This window comes from Lissotriton vulgaris, chromosome 5, assembly GCF_964263255.1.
Source record: "Lissotriton vulgaris chromosome 5, aLisVul1.2, whole genome shotgun sequence".
Classification (NCBI taxonomy): domain Eukaryota; kingdom Metazoa; phylum Chordata; class Amphibia; order Caudata; family Salamandridae; genus Lissotriton; species Lissotriton vulgaris.
This window is the reverse complement of record NC_141693.1, coordinates 916,472,014-916,490,780: the sequence shown is the minus strand read 5'-3', so window position 1 is coordinate 916,490,780 and position 18,767 is coordinate 916,472,014. Positions and strand designations below refer to the sequence as shown.

The 18,767-nt window shown below is 42.5% G+C and overlaps 1 protein-coding gene across 1 annotated transcript in view; it reads left to right on the top strand.

Annotated features, from left to right (window-relative positions):
• The window catches only part of ADGRA1 (adhesion G protein-coupled receptor A1), a 791,567-nt gene that overhangs the window by 360,988 nt on the left and 411,812 nt on the right, over window positions 1-18,767 (top strand). The window lies entirely within an intron of this gene.

The window sequence follows — 18,767 nt, the reverse complement described above, 5'->3', positions numbered from 1 at the left end:
TTCAAAGTGGCAGCCAACCCAGGCGATTTTCAGCATACACTGTTCCCATCCTTTTGCAAAAGTAGGAGACACTGAATAGCAATTCTGAAGTTTCTTTCTGGGAGAAATGGTTTCACTGTTTTTAGTGGAGAGTACTGGTACCAGGCCATATTGGATTTTCTTGGCAGTGTGTTCCTTGAGAGTGTGTCCAGAATGAGCCAAGAAACTTTGCTTTGAAATTCTAGATTCAGATCCATTCAGGTTTATGCCATTGAGCCAGGATCAGACTAGTTGCTGCTAGTTGTTGGTGAAGTGCGGGAATTCAGTTTTGGTCGTGCTTTAGCTTCAGGTAGGTGCTGAACATCTAGATCTTGATGAGGTGAAAGTAATGTTTGAGGTGTTAAATATCTGGAACAGGGAGGACTTTCCAATACAGTTGTGTATCATCTGCATATTGGTAACTTGTGATGTGATCTCTGAGTAGAATCCCAAGGTGATCAATATAAAGGTTGAAGGTGACCGTGGACAAGATCTAACCAGGAGAACCGACTGCTGTTTACTATCAGATGCGCCATGAACTGACCGGTGAGCCAATATCAACAGTTTATATTTAACTCATCACTGTAGTGAGCAATGGTCAGTGTGAGATAGATCCCTGAGGTGTACTTGACACCACCCTCACTAATTAGACCTGTGGCTTTAGTCTCTTTTGAACCCTAAATTCTGCTTAGCATTCAATACTCTATCTTCTTCCTCCTGTCAGTCTCGCTGGATGAATATTATTTGTATATATTTTGTCTTTATAGGCTGCACCTGGAAATCAGCATCTGGAAAACAGTGCAGGCAGTTATTCCATCCCTATAGGGGGATATGTATACAGAAAGCAATTAATTGCACCCGGAAAGCAGTGCAATCAGTTATTCCATCCTTATAAGGGGATATGTGTACAGAAAGCCATATCAGTCAGAATAAAGTTTTGTGAAATGGCCCTTTCACTGTGGTTTATTGGGAGGTCAGTTCAATCTTGTTTCTTGCTTGGTGTGTCTCTCTTGTTATTATTTTTATGATGGGTTCTGCTGTGAAAGGACAATCAACCTATTATTCTTTCAGATGAAAGGGTGAGAGGAGGTTTTGCAGAAAGCTCACAACTAGCCTTCACACAACCTAACAATTTGAAATAAATGTCTGTAAAAGGTCATCTCCCAAACCAGCCCAAAGAATGTATCACAACCACCCATTACCACAGATAATACAAAACATTTGCCCACATCATGAAAAGAAATCAATCAATCAATCAATCATTTGTAGAGCGCAGCAAATCTCCTGTGAGGGTCTTTAAGTGCTGGAAATGTTGGCTGCTGCGTGGTGGTTTACCTCATTCGAACATTGAGGTCTTGAGCTCTTTCCTGAGTTGCTGGAGTGATGGGGGGAGGGTCCTGAGGTGCAGGGGAAGGTTCTTCCAAGCATTGGTCATCTGGTGAGAAAACAAATGACCTCCACTGTTGGATTGGTGGATCGGGGTTGTGCGACAAAGAAAAGGGAGGCAGATCTGAGGTGTCTGGTCGGCCGGTGGAATGTCCTTCATGATGCAGGGTTTTGAAGGTGTGGGTAAGCATCTTGAACTGGCATCACTTCTAGATCGGGAGCCAGTATAGATTCTTGAGGTGGGGGTGAGATGTGGGTCTTTCTGAGGAGTTCGAGGATGAATCTTTCTGCTGGGTTTTGGATTGCTTGAAGACTCATCCGGAGGCGTGTGGTGTTTCCCATGTAGTGAGTGTAACCGTAATCCAATCTGCTGGTGATGTAGGCCTGTGTGACAGTCTCTCTGGTGTACATTGGGAGCCAACTGAAAATCTTGTTGAACATGCGAAGGGTGTGGAAGCAGGTGACGTGGTAGGGGTGGAGATCCGTGGGGGTTTCAGAGTAAATGAAGTTCATGATGGAGATAGTGTCTTGCATGGTGAGGAGGTTGCAGTTGGTGAGCAGGTGTTCAGGGTTGTGTTTGTGGGTGCAAGCTGGTTGATAATATCAGCGGTGGAAAGATGGTGTTCGAAGTTTGTATAGATGTCCACGATCTTGGCGTTGAAGAATTTCACTAGGGTGTTGCATAGTAGGGAGAGTATAATGTACTTTTCAGTGGCATCGGGATTGGAGAACTCCTTCATGATGGAGAGGAGTTCCTTGCTGTGGTTTGTGCTGGCCTCGATGTGGTCTGCTAGAGTCTGCTTCTTAGTTTGTGTCAGGAGGTGTTGGTACTGGTTGAGTGCTGTCTTGAAGGCGGTGCGGTCTTCCGTCTTTTTGCTGATGCACCTTTTCCTTTCTAGTTGCTGTCATTTGCCCTTGGTATATTTAAGTTCTTCAGTGAGGCAGCTGACTCATTTGGATGTCCATTTGGCTTTGGCTGTTTGTGCGGGCCAATAGTGTCAGTGCATTCTGTTATCCACTGGAAGATGTTTTTTTGCTCCTTGTTCTGGGTCAGGGGCTGGGTCAGGGAAGTGGGAGGAGAGGTTGCTGTTCCACGGGTCCTCTGATATCTTCTTCCAGTCTTTGCGCATGGGGCTGTGGGGGGTGGGGAGCAGCTGTTGGTGGAACCCAGAGTGGAAATGTGGATGCTGTAGTGGTTGGTTTAGGTCAGCTGTGTGGCATGGTTGTATTATACTCGTTCGCTGGAGGTGAAGATGGGGTCAAGTGTGTGTCCTGCGATGTGGGTGGGGTCAGTGGCCGGGTGCTTGTGGCTAAAATGGAAGTTGAGGTTACATAGGAAGATGTAGTGCTTGAAGACGAGAATGATCGGGATGATGAGGTCAGGGATGGTGTTGCAGAAGCTGTGGCGTGGCCCTGGAGGTCTGTAGGTGAGGGAGTCTCTGATGGTATTTTTTCCATCCATCCATGTGGAGTTAGAATTTGAGATATCCCATTATCAGGGTTGGGCAGTCTGTGGATGTGATGCAGTGGATGGTGTCTTGGTAGATGATGGCAAGTCCACCTTCTTGTTTGTTGGTCCAGTCCCGGTGAGTTATCTTGTAGCCTTTCGGGATGGCAGTGGTGATGTCTGGTGCAGATTTGGGGTTCAGCCAGGTTTTCATGAGGAACATGACTTCTGCAGTAAGGAATGAGATCATGTCCCAGATCTCCATGGCATGTCTGCTGAGTGATCATGCATTGAGTAGTGTGCACTAAAGGTTGTCTGCGGCGGTCTCGGTTGACATGGTGGGCGCAGTTGTGTCTGCAGCACCACTGGTGTTGTTGCTTCGGAGCTGCAGGTGAGGTGGCAGTGTTGGTGGAGAACGGTCCTTTGGTGGTGCGTGGGAATGCATGGCAGCAGCAGTTGCTGATGTATCTGGAATCCAGGGCACAAAGGTCAGTGGTGGTGTAGCTGTGCGGGGTGGAAGAACCAGGGTTCCTGGTGCTGTGTGTGGTCCAGTGTAGACCGGAGCAGTCGGGCTTGCCTTTGGCGTTCCCTCTGCATGGACACATAGTGACCTCCATAAATAGTCCTGGGAAGTGGAAGGGGTTGTCAGGGAAGCGTAAGAGCATGGAGCAGAAAAATGGCAGGAAAATGGGCGCTGAGCACTCAAATCATCTGTAGTTTTCATTCTCTCTCTTTCACCTTGTGATAACCTGTAGGCATAACACCTCCTCCACTACATGGCCAGCCTGTATATCTATAAGCCAAAGACCCCTATTGATACTTTCTGTGTGATTCCTAATAAGCCCCTGATGACCTTTGTCATGACTCATAACTATTCATGCTATCTCCTCAAATACTACTTTGTGTTTATCTTATAATATATCAGCTCGTCAACTATCTGACAGCCTGTGCATTTGTATATTGGAATATCCTTTGCTTTTCCTACTCCCGTGCCACAGTGGCTTTGTTATTTAACTTGATTATCAAGTGTAGTGTCTTGTGATATTTTAGAATGGAAAACATTTGTCTACTAATAGACTCTGTAGAGCTGTGAAGTAGGTGTCAGAGTGCAATGCCATGAAAGCTTATTTTAGAATCTTGAGTTTGCATTGATATGCAGCAGAATAAAGATGTGTTATACTAAGCTCCGTGTGTGGCGTGGTTTTTGGCGGGTACCCCAGCTGGGAAGATGCTACAAACGGCAAAGAAGTAGGGGATAAGTAACCCGAAGAATGACTATGCTGTTCCAGAGAGTTTGAAGCAAACACAAGGAGATGTGGATGGAGCTCTGAAACTTTTCAGACACTCACCCCCCCAGTCACAGATCTGGGTTGAATCCATTATCGTTCTTTAGCTCACTTTGCAAACCCAGTTCAGACATAGCTATATGCAAATCAGTCTTGACCCTGTGCCTCATAGGAACAGTCCTCCGTCCATCATCACCTTGTGTTAGCTTTGTTCGCCCTAAGTTGGCAGGGTTTGCCCAGACGTGGGTCCGTTGCTCACTTTGCCACTAGATTCAAGATAGCCTGGCTGATGAGGGCTGTAAGCCCGAAAATGGTCCCAGGATGCTTGTTTTCGGTCCAGGGAAGACATGGCTTCGCAGTTCCGGCTGTACTGTTCCCATGAGGCACAGAGTAAAGAATGATTGGCATATAGCTCTATTGCAGTTGAGGCATTCATGCATGTGAAGTCAAAGTGCAACTCCAGCCGCAGTAAAGCACACGAAGACAACAGAGGCATTGCCAAGAATTTACAAGTTGATGTTCGAGAACCTGATGGTCAAGCCATACATAAAGGTACCGCTTTGCCAAGCAATAAAAAGTTGTACATTATCAAACATTGTACGTTCAATGAATTTAATGATGAGGAAGCTATGCAAATTAGAGTTATTGATGGACGATTGTAAGATTCATTTAGACAAAAAATGCTGAGAGAAACTCTTAGGGGCATAAGTACAATGACTTAACGCCACCATAGCATCAAGTTTTTTGATGTTACGGTGGCTTTTTTCATCATCGTATTTACAAGTTGCCACTAACTGCCGTTAGCAGCATTTTTCCAATGAAAACATGAATTTTTAAGATAACCACTTCTGTTAGCGGGACTTAATGAAAATGAGATGCAAGGTAGGCATTCCTGTGCAAAAACTGTCACTAACCCCACTTCGCAATATTTACAAGGAATTTCTTGTATGGTGCAAAACCAAAAAGCTGCCTCTAACTCCAGTTAGAGGCAGTTTTTAAAAGAACAGAAAATAGCTGGTCTTAAAAATGGTGCTAACACTTGGGGCCTCATTTCAGAAGGGTTTGGTGCTGGACAGCGCTGCAAGGAATGCTGCTCAGCTGCCCTGCGAAAATGAGGTGCAAGGTAGGCATTCTTGTGCAAAAACTGTCGCTAACCCCACTTTGCAATATTTACAAGGAATTTCTTGTAAGGTGCAAACCCCCAAAAAACTGCCCCTAACTCCAGTTAGAGGCAATTTTTTAAAACCAGAAAATAGCTGTTCTTAAAAATGGTGCTAACACTTAGGGCCTTATTTCAGAAGGGTTTGGTGCAGGACAGTGCTGCAAGGAATGTTGCTGTGCTGCCCTGTGACAAAACTACAGGGCAGGAATGCACACCATCAATAAGATAGGGTGCATTCCTGGGCCTCATTCATGAAAAGTGTTGGATCGCTGCGACAAAACCGCGTTGCAAATCTTTTCACTATGCCCTTCTTGCGACATCATGGATCCGCTGTATTTACTGTACGGCACTCCATGACACAATTAATGGCAGATAAGTCTGGAATCCAGCCCAATCAACCATCCTGCCAGCAAAGGAAACATAGCATGAGTACATCAGAAAGTTATCATCATGTTATGTTTCCTCTTCTTGCACCGCTTGAAAGCAGTGGGGTGACGCTGTTCTGCCGTAGCTGATGAGCCGCCACTGGGGGTGCGTCACCCACAGGTGAAAGGCCTGGCCTGACTTGAACCCTGGGCCTCCTCTGCTACGCATCCTACCTTCTCCTCACCTGGACATTGACACTGTGGCACAATCTGCTGCACTCTCGCCAAATCTGTGACTCAGAGAGCAGGAGCTTCAGCAAGGTGGGATTTCACAAGCCTGGGTACAGCAGTCGCCACCAAGTCCGCTGGGGAACCTCCTGATGCAGGTGATGCAACAGGGCCCCCTTAGGCGTTAAGTTGCAGCACCCGCGCCACACAAGCTCGCTGCAGCTCAGGGGCATCACCCTCCTCAGCAGCCAGACAAAGCAACATCCTCCGGCCTGTGATGCAGAGAGGTATGGCCCACCATTGGTAATCTCCTCCATGCACCCTGGTGTAATGGGGCATGTGGTATGTGATACAGACCTCTCTATGGTGCGCAGGAGCACCTCTCCGTTCACAGCTCCAAGGGGCACCAGGCGGTCTTCTCAGACAAGTCAGTAATGTGTCTCAATGCCAAATGGCAGACTTCACCATCAGGTAAGGGTGATCGCCAACACCTCACTGTCTACTGCAATGGCCCAGTAACTCCAAAATACCTCTGTATCCCACTCTGGGCTCCAGACCCAGGCCCCGCAGGCCCTGCTCCGGGCCCCTGAAAGGGTCTGTGCTTTCAAGGTTTTGGAGGCCATGGTGTTGCAGGGAGTGCGCAATGATAAGTGATGCATCACTGGTTTTGCCCAGCGATGCGCCTCTTTTCATGATTGTAGCCCTGACATTCCTCTTACCCTGGGACTCTGGCAGGTCATACTGGCTGTTGGGGGGCTTTGGGGGAAAGGGATGGTTGGTCTGTGCTGCACTTGGCCCTGGCTTCTCCATTCTCCATTCTGCTGGTTTTGTTTCCTGTTTTTCATTGGAGGTGCACTGGTAGGCTATTTTTGCCTATAGAGGCAACAAAAAGTCATGTTTGGCTGAGTAACGTGAGTTTTTCTGCCGCTAATGGGCCTTTTGTCAGTTTTTGCCTGCTAACACCAGAATTTGTATCACCTTCACGCTACTGTTATTGGCAGTTTTCAACACGGCTACCTGAAAATATCACCATGTAACGACGTATTGTAAAGGTTGTGGGAATGATAACTATTTTGTGACAGTTGGCAAAGAGAAGGAAAAAGCAAGTGGATCAAGACTCAAAGACAAAATGGCTGCCAGAACTTTCCAAGAGGTGACATCAATTGAGGCAAATTGACACTGAACAAAGTCAATTGTCTTCTAAAATATTGTCAAACAGTTTGACCACCCCAGTATCCAGAGAAAGTGAGGCAGACGGTTGCACCTTGTCAAAGTTTACCTCAGAAAAAAGAGTACATGTCGGACTAGCCGCTTGTGAGGAAAACATCATTTAAAGAAAAGTCGGCATGTCAAAGCACCACCAAAGTCATACAAACATTGTCCAAAAATATAATTAAAAATAAATGAATGATCGATAACTTTCATGATCGACAGTAGCTCATTGATATATATGATGTCTGAAGAGAAATATCAATAATTTTCTCCATAACCGTAACTTATGCCATCAAAAAACAAAATGGACACTTGGGGCAGCATCTACTCCCTTAAAAAGTCAAGGTTCATTTGTAGCAACATTGAAACACAAGAAAATGAAGGTGCAAGCACTCATCCATGTGCTCCAAGGTACAGCAGCAAGAGCCTGTCTGCTCAGTTTCAGTACTGCTGCTGATATGGGACTGATTTCTGTTAATTGCAACCTAAATGCACACCACAAAATAGTAAGTTAATTTCCTTTATTGTTTCATGGTTTGGGAAAGCTGAATATAATGAAAGTAAAGTTACACATTAATTACGATGTCCATCCTGTTGCTCAGAGACAAAGATGAGTTCATTTTGATTTACCAGAAGCTGTTGAAAAAGAACTTGAATCATTACTTAAACATGACTTCATTGAGGGGTCAACTGTTCCCCCTACTATGGGTGTCTCCCATAGAGGTAGTGCCTAAAAAGGAAGAACATAATAAAGGTCCACATATTGCTGGCATGATAACACAGCTAAAAGGGAACTAAATGGTACAACAGTTTTCTTTCACCTTGATTTAAATAATGGTTATCATCAGTTGGAACTTGAAGACGATTGAAGGTATTTGTAATAATCAGAAGTCCAAGAGCCGAGGTGTATATTGTATATAAGATGGTTGATTTATCTTAGTTCCAGGTAATAAGTTCCATTGGTAAGCTTCTAGGATAAGCCAGATGTTAAGCCCCAGTAGGAGCAGCCGCCCTGCTGCTCAGCCCATACACCAACTGACACTCACAGGCACCCAACAGTCCAATACATCGTCATGCACCAACATTCCACACAGCACACTCATACTGGCTGAGCAGCGGGTATAACACATCTCCCCTTTTTACAGAACAAAAGAACACATTGTGACAACCCAAAGAACACCTCGTAATTGCATAAAGAGAGACAAGAAACATGCATGAAAACAAATTAGATGTAAGGACGACAGGAAATCCCATATATGTAAGGAACCATGTATGTAAACGCAATAAACAAAAGAGCAACAGTACTGCGAATGACAGATGGAGATTAATCAGACTTATGTAGAAACAAGACAACATGCATGGAAACATGTTAGATGTAAAGATGATATGATAAAAACCCATGCATATAAAAGTAATAAATAAAATATCAAAAATATTGCTAATACCAGATGACCAAATCACAATTTCCAAACTTAAAAGGAGACAAAAGAGATGTGCAAGAAAACATACTAAATGTCACCTACATCTCCCCTTTTCCCAAAACATAAGGAGAAAACCATCCACTCTACCATGCCCCATAACTCATACTGAACCCCACATGCCACAAAACACACCAGTTGGCCAGACTAGCATGAAAGGCAGTCCACAGAGAAAACCAACACCTATGTGGCACGGCGGACATCAACAAAGAGCATAAAATCAAAACATGAACACAAACCCACACACCATCAAAAAAGTGCTATACTCACTGAATCACCCACCAAAAGAAAAAACTCTCACACTCATACACAAGGTTAAGGGTGACTAGCACCCTGACAGAGAACCCAACATTCAAATATAACAAGTACAGCAAACAGTGGGTGACTTATCCACACACAGTCATCCCAATCATGACAACTCATCAGTAAGAATAATCTCATCAAACTGCCTCCACACAAACCCTCCGGAGCAGAAACGGGTGACTAATTCACGTAAAGCATCCAAACCACAACAACTAATAGGTAAGAATAATCTCATCAAACTGCATCCACACAAAACCTCAGGAGCATAAACGGGTGACTTATTCACGCGCAGTCATCCCAACACAATAACTAATAGGTAAGATAAGATAACGCCTCACACGATCATCCAAAGTGAGAAGAGAATCAAGTATAATGCAAGCAATGCGTGACATATACCCCAAACAGTCATCTAGCATAATGCAAGCAAAGGGTGACACACACACAAACAGTCATCCAATGTGACAAGGGAATATAGTATAATGCAAGCAATGGGTCACACATACCCCACACAGTCATCCAAAGTGTCAGAAAAATCAACAACATGCTAATGACATCAGCAATTATTCCCATGCATGACAAAACTTGCGTACCCATAGCAGAAAAATCAAACCCACATGACAGTAACAAAGGTGATGATGCCATGCACAAGAACGTGCGCACAGGATGGGATTCACACTGTCATAGGAACCCCTATAACATGGCAGAATCACAGTAATAGTTCCCACACACAGGAAACTTGCGTACCAACAATAACAGACCAGTTATCTAGTACAACATCCCCTGATGACAACATTGACATATAATCAAAGTGCTATACAGTGCATGCCAGGAGAACAATACAGCAATAGATGGCATAACCAAACTGTACAGCATAGAACTCATCAAATTAAATCAGCAGTACAACATTCAGTCTCACACTGGAGACAAGAGCTTCACACCGGTGAGTGACTCCTCACCCGAAAATCTCTCAAACCCAAAGTAGCTTGAGATGATTCACTGTATTCCTTCAAACAGATAGGGCAACACTGAGAACATCTGAATTCCCTACAACAGTGTCAAACTGAATCCCTTGCCAAACTCAACACTGGGTGCACCAAGCTGGTGAACTTAACCTCTCCCATAGTAGCTTCAGCGTGTCCCAGAAGTAAAATATTTCAACTTAGATAAAAGACGCACTTGACCATACAACATGATGTATTGCCTAAAAGAGAAGAGCTTATCACCCAAACTTCCAGTGACATCCAGTCGAAATTGCAGCCGATCTTGCCCACCATTAGGTAAAAATTATAAAGATTTTGTGACCTGCCAATTAATTTAAGAAGTGCTCCCACTATGACTTGTCTGAATAGTATGGGACCCCCACTGGCTACGGCATCAGAGAAGAAGAAAACGAAGAAGAAACAGATGTTGGCACTTAGGAAAAGTACGTCTCGGGATACAACAGTCACGTACCTACTGCAAAGTGTACTGTGCTACTGAAAGCAATGAAGACACTGCCGAAATCTCAGCAGCACCCTCATACAATCTCCCTGCATCACCTTTATGCCACCTCTAAGCAGTATCTTCACACGACCCATGGACATAGAAAGGGGTGTGCGAGCCGCCTACAGCACTATCTTGCGGCCCATTCAAATGCCACACACCAGTAACGACATAACTGCTCAGCCCATAACCAATGCCGCATCTCGAAATTGAAAACAAATGAGTTGCACATCAGACCAGACAACTTCCACCAGCGCAACTCACCAATCTGGAACAGTGAAAGAATAGTTTAAAACATGGATCGTCCCTCAGCGGGTTCCTAATATTAGTAATAAAGTCAATCCCAGTGCAGGTCTCTTCCGCCATTAAGTGCACGCTGTCAGAAAGTCCACACAGGCAGCTGACAACTAAAGCTAGTGCTTTCACTGCTAGCCTACGTGCCTACTGAGTCAACCATGTGGACACCTGTATTAATACCCTGGAGTGAAGGCTGTTAGATGTGGTGTAACATCGGTGGGGCGAACTCTAGGGCATCGTAGATTTCTGCAGACTCCACTACCTTGAAACTTCTTTTTAATTTCACAATTGTTCTCTTGAAGCTTTTCCTTGTAGTCTTAGTTTCTAAGGTTCTCTCTGTAAATTAACTTCTTTAAAAAACCTTGCACGTGTAGTTCCTTCCATAACGTTGTTGCCAAAAATGTAATAATCAAAAGTCCAAGAGCCGAGGCATATATTGTATATAAGATGGTTTATTTATCTCAGTTCCAAGTAATGAGTTCCAATAGTAACTATCCAGGATAAGCCAGATGTTAAACTCAACTGGGAGTATGCTCCCTGTTGCTCAGACAATACTCCAGCCGGCACTCACAGGCACCCAAGATTCCAATGCATCACCATGCACTAACATTCCACGCAGCACACTCATACTGGCTGAGCAGCAGGTTTAACAGTATATTACAACCTTTTCTACACATGTGGATCTGTTTCGATATAAAAGACTCCATTTTGTTGTGTCATCAGCTGCAGAACTTTTCTGAGACATCATTTGACTTGTCATACAGCCTTTTGTGAATGTATTTAACTATAGGGATAACATCTTGATTTTCTGAGCTTCACAAAAGGAGCATGATAAAGCTCTCACTCAAGTATGTCTCTTACTGACTGGTGCAGGTCTGACTTTGAATGGAGATAAGTGTGAGTTCCACAAAACTAAATAAAAATTCTTTGGCCAAATATCTTTCCTGATGGGGGTATGTCACCCAATCCTGTTATAGTACTGAATCTGGTTTCCTTATTTAGATGAGAGTGTTGAAAAGTAACTTAAGGCTTGCCCTCTATTTAAATGCCTCTATATGAACATTACTCAACATACTCTTACCACGTCAGAACTCGCTAGGCATGCCTGGCAGACAATAGCCATCAATGTCTTTGGTCCACTCAACAATGGACATCTCTTGATGGTAATTGTGGATAGGTACTCTCGATTTCCATTAATAAAGGATCTCTCAACCACAACTCATAAGCGAAACATTGAGAGACTTGACAGCATTTTTGCAACATGGGGCATTCCAGCCACTTTGAAGTCTGATAATGGCCTGCCATTCAACAGTAGAGAATTCAGGGTTTTTGTCTGGAGCATCTTAACATAAAGCATCAGAAGAATACACCTTTGCTGCTGCAGGCCAACAATCTTGTTGAGTATTTTATGAGTACCCTAAAGAAAGCAGTACAGCATGCAACTCTGGAGCTGGTCTATTTGCAAACTGTGTTGACTTCCACCCTATGACTCTATCGTTCAACATCTCACTCAACCACGGGCGAATGCCCTTTGACTTTGAGGCTCAGGAGAGCAATGACAGCCAAGTTACCTCAACGGATCAATAAAAGAGATGGAGATGATAATACAACTAGAATGAAGGACTTGGTTAATAAAGAAAAGATGAAAGCCTACGCTGACAAGAGGCAACATACAAAGATCACTGATTTTAAGACAGATCTAGTGATCACCCGCCAACTGCGTAGGAGATAATCTGATGCTCCATGTGATGCTGCCTCTTTCCACATTGTGTCCACCAAGGGTCATATGGTGACTTCCCAGGGTCCTTGGAAGTCTGTTACAGGAGACTCTTCTTACTTTCAATATTTGAGTCATTGGTCTTCTGATCCAGATGGTGAAAAAAAGACTGAACCTGAGAACTCAGCAACATGTGCTACTTCTTCACCATCTTTGCAGATCTCTGACAGTGAAGATGACAGCTTCAGGGCGTCTGGTAACAAGATCAGGCAGAGTAATTAAATCACCAAGAAAGTTAATGAAAGAAATGTGATTATATCTATATATAGTTGGGGAGTTGTTAAGAATTTTCATTTTTTCTATTTAACAGAGGGGAGATGTAGTGTCTTGGGATCTTTTAGAACTGAACCCTGTTGGCTCCTCACAGACTCCGTAGAGCTCTGACGTAGGTGTCAAAGCGCAATGCCATGTAAGTTTGTTTCAGAATGTTGAGTTTGCAGCTACAAACAGCAGAAAAAAAGATGTTTATTAATAAGCTCAGTGTGTGACATGGTTATTGGTGGGTACCTCGGCTGCGAACACGCTACACCATGTTTCTGTGTAGGTGGAATTTCCATCAATGATATGGACATTCACCTGCTCAAGCTGCATTAACTTATCTTCATAATTGAAGTATAGATTTCTTTGTTGACCTCTTTGTACTTTGCTCTACCTCACACAATGAATAAATAACCAAAAAAAGAGACACGTCTGTACTATTTGTACATTTTTTATAAGTTGCCCTGTTTTCCAGGTCATGGCATTCCAGGACAAATGAAAGTAGAAGACCATAATCCGTTTTTTTGCTCTTTCCTTAACTTATCAAATCTACATTTCTTCTTTACACATTTAAACTGAATACAAAGATGGAAATGAATGATTCATGTTTGTTGCTAAACAAGGATTTCCCTTTAGGACATTCTGTAACACAATTAGAATACATGCAATTCTTTTCCTTTCCTTGCTTTGATGAAATGTGTGTTTATCTTTCACACGCTACATGATATATTTTGATTTCTCTACTCTCTCGGGAAAGGGTGTGTTTAATTTTTTATCATCACCATTAGAAGATGGAGGCCATGTAATATTCTAAAGGAGCAACATGTAATATATGCTAGCTAGGCTAAGGCATCAGCTGTGTTAAATGTTACGTTTGGAAAAAAGCAAACTGTATATTTCCTCTAACTGACTGTGTTTCATAGTAATGTTTGTATGTCCGTGCATGCCCCAGGCTTCAAAGTAACTTGAAAAGAGCGGCACAAGGCCTGTCCAAAGAGCCGCAACGATCACAAACAAATCACCCCTCTACAAATCTACCATCACCTGTTCCCCACTGAGCCTCAGACATGGCCTGGAAGAAAGTAGCAAAGCCCTCCTTACAATATACATGCCCAGGTTCTCATCTCCTGTTGTAAGAGGCAATGGTCAGCTCTGGTACTCCTGCCCACTTACATAACAGGCAAAAAAATACTTGTTTAATAGGTAACTAACACATGTGAAGAGAATAGGCATTACCAGGGAGCAACAAGAAAGGATAGTGATGGAGAGCAAGAACTGATGTAGAAGACACTTGAGAGATATGATACCACTCCCACTTTACAATAAAACGTATGGTTGCTGCAATAAATCAGCTGAATCATCTATTTAAGATCTATTAAAAATATTGATTTGTGAAAAACTTAAGGACTGTTGCACCACCACCAGGGCTGCAACGATTCACTGAGTGCAGTTAGAAAAAATCTCCAAAAAATTAACTATTATCGAAGGCACTGGAAAATATATTTTCTTTCCACCACCAGATCAAAACACTACTCTTTCTTTCCTTGTGTCTACGCTCATAAGCGTGTCTGATATCAGTTAGATTGTCCAAAAACGTGAAGATTCACGGAGATTGTGCATGCAAACTATATTAGAAATGATTAGAAAGCACTGATGGAAGCCTGGCAAGCTAAAAACCTATTTATATTCTCCATTTCCCAAGCAAAATCATGCAAGGGATATTAATCTCTTCATCGTTCTCCATTTAATATTTATCATTTTCATTTCAATTTGAACAAAGCTTACTTTAGCTAAAAACAAACCATAAAAAACATAAAATGTACAGTTTACATAAAACCAAAACATATTCATTCATAGCTAATGTTCACTTATAAAAAAATATTATCTATTAGTCACAAAGATCAATTAAACCATCAACACACATCTGTTAGTCAGTAGTTCTATTTATATCAATTACAATTAGAAAAAACAATAAGGGTATTTGGCTTAAAACATACAGCAAACAGCTCTAGTAACTACAGTGATTCTATTGTATAACCATGACATATTCTCCTTTATAACCCAGAACGCCTGTGTGAATAATTGGTTCAGCTGTGTGTCAGGAACGACATTCCTGTGTTTCACTGCTGAGGCCAGGAATTCACCCTTAGCAATGCAAATCATTGCTGCTGAAAATAATGAAAGATAGATCAAAACCGGCCTACAGCTTCTGAACGGGGCTTCTCTCTGCAAGAGAACCCTTTTCTTCCTAGGCATGGTACAATAGAATCTAAATTCAATAATGCGTCATAGTTTGCAGAGGCTAATTGGCACAAGGCCAAGGGCAGAAACTACAAGTGTCTAAAGATACCAACCACTTAGATAAAGAGAACATGAGATGAATGATACCGAATCTTACCTTTATCAAAACATGCAGTTCAAACTGGCTCTTCACTCACTTCAAGAAGGGCTCAATTGTTTTCAGAGGCAAATGTGCCCTTAAGGAAGACTTGTATAATTTCTGTGGTTTCTCTTGTCATACTAAATTGCTAACATGCCAACCTGTTTCTCATTGTTCACAATTTTCTGAGGAACAGTTAATAACTCTGTTTGTCCCAACGCAGAGCAAGTGTTGTTCGAATAGGAATTTACCTTAAAAAAGCAAAGACAAGATGCGTTTGGCAAAACAAGAACAGTTGTTTTAATCAAACACTACGGCCCTGAGCACAGTTACAGAGTTGGGGTATGAGGACTGACTCAAAGTGCAATCATTTGGAACTTCTTTATATACATTTCTTGAAGCATCATAAAACAATTCATAGGTCCTATTTTGGGAATGGAATGAAGGCCTACTCAGGAAGCCATAAATTACTTCCACCTGATGACAAAGGCAGGTAGGTTTCGACCTTGCGTGGACACAAGGGCCAGTGGGTAACGTGTCCAGATGTCTGGAATGGGGTGCGTGTGACCACTGTGTGTGTTGTGTTTTGATTGGCTGAGTGTTCCCAACTTCATGTGAATCTAACTTTGTGGTGTTTCGGAAACGCAAGACCCTCTGACTATCTGCATTTTATTGGGACAAATCTCCCCAGTAACAAAATCTTCCTCCTAAGGCATTACCATTATGGCTGTTTAATCCACAATATGTAAATAGTTGTCCCGCAGATTTAAAACCTCAAAACATTTTATTTATTCATATTTTATTGCTATCAAACAAGTGAAATAGTCGCATATATACACATTTAGAAATAATCTTCTTTTCTTAAACATGTGCTGTCAATTAGTAGGCAGATGCCCAAGATTAAAAAACAAGATCAGGTAAGGAACACTTCATACAAAACAACAACACTTAAAGGTACCAATAATTCAAACGCAAGAACAAAACATAATACAATAGTACAATAAAATGACAATATAAATAAGACTAAACACAAAAGCACTTTCAAGGTTCCTTCTTCAGGGCGAAAACATTTGTATTTAATGGAGCAACCACCTGATATGTGGTGTATTAGCTCACGAGAAAAGTAAATCTGCGGGAACAAAAAGGACAGATATGAGCATTATATAATATTTAAAAACACCACCCCGCTGCTGGTGGCATGTTTAGATACTAGCGGCCATTATATGGTGGCTCGCAGGAGGATGGGCAGAACAAATAAGATAGATCAAATTTATGATCAATTTACTCATTCTACACTAAAAGTTAATAAATCTGAACAAGATATCAGCGAAAAACCTCAGTTACTCAATTTTCTTTGACTTCTCCTTCGCAAATTACTAAGCTTATTTCCTTGGCTAAGTCTGGCTCGCCTGAAGACCCTTGTAGCCCAAAAATTCTACAAAGCATTTGCCATCTTGTAGGATCCCACCTTTCAAAGAATGTCAACCAGATGATTGAAGAAGGAAGTTTTCCCACTGTGTGGAAGCAGGCTAGTATTCTGCCTCTGCTTAAAAAGAATAATTTGAATGCATGAGATACAGCTAATTATCGGCCGATCTCGAGAATTCCACTTCTGACAAAGATCATTAAGAAGACCAATGAATATGGAACTTTCTAACTTTGTTGCAAACTTTGTTGCAACCAATCACATTTTAGACCACAGCCAGTTTGGTTTTAGAGCTAATCATAGCACAGACGCAGCTCTAATTAAGACCACAGAAGAAATCCGTACATCATTAGACAGCGGTGGGTCAGCAGCCTTGGTGCTGCTTGACCTATCCGCTGCATTTGATACGGTAGATCATAGGCTACGGATTCATCTTCTACAAGAAGCTGGGATAGGAGGTAAAGCCCTCTCCTTACTGACATTGTTTCTAGCAGAGAGGAACCAATCAGTCCATCTAGGCAAATTAAAGTCGGCACCTTTTTCTCTCCAAAGTAGTGTCCCGCAGGGCTCGTCATTGAGCCCTACACTTTTTAATATCTATGTAGCGGAACTAGCACCACTAATAAGAAGTTTTAATTTGTTCCCAACATCCTATGCCGATGACACCCAGCTGGTGATCTCGATAGTGGATAAGGACACTAATCACTCATCAAAGCTTCATGATTGTATGCTCTCCTTAAGTCACTGAATGAGCACTCATTGCTTGAAACTGAATTCAAGCAAAACAGAAGTGATTATGTTCGGTAATCTTTTTCCTCCTTGGTCACCAGTTTGGGGGCCAGATAATCCCGGCCCTCTCCCCACCCCGGTTGACAAAGCAAAAAACATAGGGGTCATTATAGATGAAAAGCTCAGCTTCAAAGCTCACGTCTCTAAGGTTGTGTCTTCTTTGTTCTTTGTTCTTTATGATTAAGATGATTAGGAAAATGTTGCCTTTCATTCCGAAAACATGCAGAAAGTCAGTAGTAACTTCCTTAGTTTTGTCTAAAATCGACTATTGTAATGGACTGTACATTAAGGTGCAGGTCACCCTTCTTAGGAAATTACAGGCAGTGCAAAATGCCGCTGTGAAACTGGTTCTGGACATTCCAAAATACCAGTCGGTAAGATCAGCATTGCGAGAACTTCACTGGCTGCCAGTATGCCAGCGGACAAAGTTTAAGACTCTCTGCCTGGCCTTCAAGGCGCTACATAAAGAAGGACTGAAGTTTCTAGAGGACCTGTTTGAATGGTACTTACCAAACAGATCTCTACGCTCAGCTTCACTAACATTAACATTAATGTAGCCAAGATCTTTATGGGTGATTTCGAGGAGCAGTTCATCTTCAATGAGGTGGTGGCTTTTCTGAGAACATCCATCATTGTAACAGATTTATTTATGATATTTCTTTCATTTGGAGGGGCCCAGATGAACAACTAGCAGAATTTCTACTTTTGATACATTTATGTGATTCCCACCTTAAATTCACTACTAATGCTAGTAAAGAGAGAATTGAACTTCTGGACATCTGGATACAGGTTGCGTCATTGAGGTATCCCTTTACACTAAACCCACCGCACGTAACACATTTCTTCCTTATAAAAGTTATCATCTGCTGTGTCAAAAAGACAGCATACCCTTCAGTCAGTTCCTCCGTATTCGGAGGAACTGTACTACTATCAGGGAATACAATATACATGCAGAGCATCTTAAGAACAAACTTCTTAATCGCGGCTATTCCAAGTGGGTGATCAGAGATGCCTTGAAGAGGGCGAAATATTACAACCACAAAGCCCTCTTCCAAACTAAGACTACCGCTGGGGAAGACAAACTTGTCTGCATTACTAGGCATTCTAATGTTAACTACAAAATGCGCCAAATAATCACCTCAAATTGGCATATTCTTAACTGCGGGCAAGGCACCCCACTTCCCAGACCCGTGTTTGCGTTCCGTCGTAATAAGAAATTATGCAACACCCTTGTAAAATCTGTATGCAAGTCAGAACGCAAGTTTGTCCAAAAATCGATCTTGGGCAATAACCCTGTCTCAGGTACACACAAATGTGGCAACTGCCATGCATGCAGTTTTGCCATGGTTACTGTTGAACTTCAGTGGGGAAATAAAACATTTTCCTTTAAACAAATGAACAACTTAAGAACAGCCAATGTCATTTACCTGATTTTCTGCCCCTGCAAATTAGGTTATGTAGGTGAAACTGGCA